This window comes from Microtus pennsylvanicus, chromosome 5, assembly GCF_037038515.1.
Source record: "Microtus pennsylvanicus isolate mMicPen1 chromosome 5, mMicPen1.hap1, whole genome shotgun sequence".
NCBI classification, from domain to species: domain Eukaryota; kingdom Metazoa; phylum Chordata; class Mammalia; order Rodentia; family Cricetidae; genus Microtus; species Microtus pennsylvanicus.
Genome location: NC_134583.1, coordinates 10,580,662 through 10,583,560, shown reverse-complemented (window position 1 = coordinate 10,583,560; position 2,899 = coordinate 10,580,662). Strand labels below are relative to the sequence as shown.

Genomic DNA, 2,899 nt, shown 5'->3' with positions numbered 1-2,899 from the left:
TTAGGACATGGTGAGTTGTCTTTCTCCTCCAGTTGGGCATCCAGAGGCAACATGGCTTTAAACATGATAGCCTCATGTTCCCATGTGTCTTAGTTAGGTTTTCTACTGCTACAGTGAAACGCCATGACCAAAAAATAAATTGGAGAAGAATGGGTTTATTTGGCTTACATTTCCACATCGCTGTTCATCACTGAAGGAAGTCAGGACAGGAACTCAAACAGGGCAGAAACCTGGAAGCAGGATCTGATGCAGAGGCCATGGATGGGTGTGGCTTCCTGGCTTGCTCCCATAACTTTGCTCAGCCTACTTTCTTTTAGAACCCAGGAATGCCAGCCCAGAGATGGCACCACCCACAATGGGCTGGGCGCTCTCCATTAATCACTAATTAAGCAAACACCTTACTGACAAATCTTTTTTAAAAAACAATAAACAGGGAGAGCGTGAACACAGCTCCCCCACTACTACAGTTATACAGTCAAGTTTCCCGCCTTCAGGGAAATCACAGGAGTCAACACACCTTAGCACAATGACTTGCCCTGGGAAAACCACCTGCAAGATCATGGTGTCTCCCCTGCCAAGCAAGTATTTACTGATGGATCTTATGGAAGGATTTTCTCAATTGAAGCCCCCTCCCTCAGATGACACTAGCTTGTGCTAATTTGGAATAAAACTAGCAAGAACAATAATTGATAACTATTAAGCCACCACCCTTTCTTTTCCATTCATCCCCCAGATCTCACATCGAAATCATAAATAGCTCCCAAAGTACCTGTCTTTACTAATTCAAACGCATTAAAATTTCAGTCCCCCTAAAATAGCCAATCTCTTTTAAAAATCCAAAGTCTTTTAAAATTAAAGGTCTTTCTACTATGGGCACCTGTAAGATCAAAAATAAATTAAGTACTATCTTACTTCAAGAAGGAAAAATCAGGGCGTAGTCACAATATGAACAAAACAAAACCAAATTTCAATAGTGTAACTGACTCAGTGTCCAATGTCTGGGACTCACTCATGATCTTCTGGGCTCCTCCAAAGGGCTTGGGTCATTTCTTACTGCTCCACCCTCTGTAGCACACACTGCTTGTCTTCAAGGGTCAAGAAGGCTCCACTCCACCACTGCTGCTGTTCTTCATGGTCATCCCATGATACTGGCATCTCCAAAATGCTGAGGTCTTCTGCTGCTGGGCTGCACTTTCACTATTAGCCTCCTGGGCTCTCTTCATGGTGCAAAACTTCAACCTCTCTGCATGGTGCCTTCCCACCCTGGGTCTTCAAGTGCCACTAAGGTTGCACCTTCACCAGTGTCCTTTGCTGGCCTATCCATAGTTTCAAGCCTCAGCTCTTCTCCATGACCCCCTTCATGCCTTCACAAACTATACCAGCTGGGTGACTCTTACAGTACCAACCTCAGCTGCCTCTAGAACACAGTTTGTGTTGACCCTAAGGAAATGCTTCCCAGATTTTACCCCAGTGATGCTGGTCTCTTCTTAATCACTGCTACAATCTTAGCTCCAGCTAGCCAGCATCAAATTGTCTCAGCAAAGCAAGGTTTTACTTCAATTGTTCTGGTTTCTTGTTAATCATGGCTCCTTGTTCAGGCCCAGCTAACCAGAACAACAGAACCTTGATTCAAAATAGCGAATGGTTCTGATAGTCTTTAATTTTTCCTCTGAAACTTGAAAAGCCAGGCCTCCATTATCTGTGCTGCCTTCAACATCCTGACCTTCCAAGTTCCTAAAAAACATCCCGCTGTGCTCTCCACACTCACTGTTTCTTTTGTCCTGAAGTTCCAAGGTCCTTCCACAATTCCCACAAAAGACAGTCAGCTCTGTCACAGCGATACCATACTCCTGATACCAACATACTCTGGTTGAGGTTTCCGTTGCTGCAATGAAACACCATGACCAAAATGCAAGTGGAGGAAGAAAAAGTGTATTTGACCTACACTTCCATATCATCACTGTTCACCATCAAAGGAAGTCAGGACAGGAACTCAAACAGGGCAGGAACCTGGAGGCAGGAACTGATGCAGAGGCCATGGAAGGGTGGTACTTATGGGCTTACTCCCATGGCTTTGCTCGGCCTGCTTTCTTATAGAACCCAGAAACCCCAGTCCAGAGATAGCACCACCCACCATGGGCTGGGCCCTCTCTCATCAATTGCTAATTCAGAAAATACCTTACAGCTGAAGCTTATTGAGGCATCTTATCAACTGATATTTTATCTTTTCAAATGACTCAGACTTGTGTGAAGTTGACATAAAACTAGCCAGGACATAGTGTCCTCAAATTCTGAGACTTAAACAAGTGGCCCCCCACCTCCACTCATCTTAGTTAGTTTTCTATTGCTGTAAAAAAACACCATGACCGTGGAAACTCTTAAAAGGAAAACATTTAATTGAGGGGGCCTACTTATAGTTTCAGAGGTTTAGCCTATTATCAGCATGAAGAGAAAATTTAGGGGTAACATGGCAGTGTACAGGCAGACATGGTGCTGGAGCTGAGAGTCCTTACATCTTCATAGGCAGGCAACAGGAAGTCAACTGGCAATCACACTGAGGGAAGCTTGAGCAAGAGACCTCAAAGCCCGCCCCCAAAGTGACACACTACCTCCAGCAAGGCTACACCTCCTAATAGTGCCACTCCCTTTGGGGGTTATTCTCTTTCAAACCACCACACTGCCACCACCACCTTACACCATCACTGGCTCTCAGGACTTCAGGCTTTTCCATGTATGCAGTCCACAGTCTACCTCATAGCGCGGAAAGCCCCAGAAGCACATGAGAGAATTTCTGAAGGCTTCTCCCCTGCTACCCAACTCTCTAGCCACCCTCTGCCCATCTTCCCTCCCCTTGCTCCTGCTTCCCCAGAGAACTATGATGAACACATCAGAAGTATGA

The 2,899-nt window shown here is 45.3% G+C and overlaps 1 non-coding gene across 1 annotated transcript; it reads right to left on the bottom strand.

Annotated features, from left to right (window-relative positions):
* Positions 1-429: 429 nt before the first annotated feature.
* On the bottom strand, positions 430-586 carry LOC142851486 (U1 spliceosomal RNA). The gene has a single exon (XR_012910804.1). It is a non-coding gene; the product is annotated as a U1 spliceosomal RNA (small nuclear RNA).
* Positions 587-2,899: the final 2,313 nt, after the last annotated feature.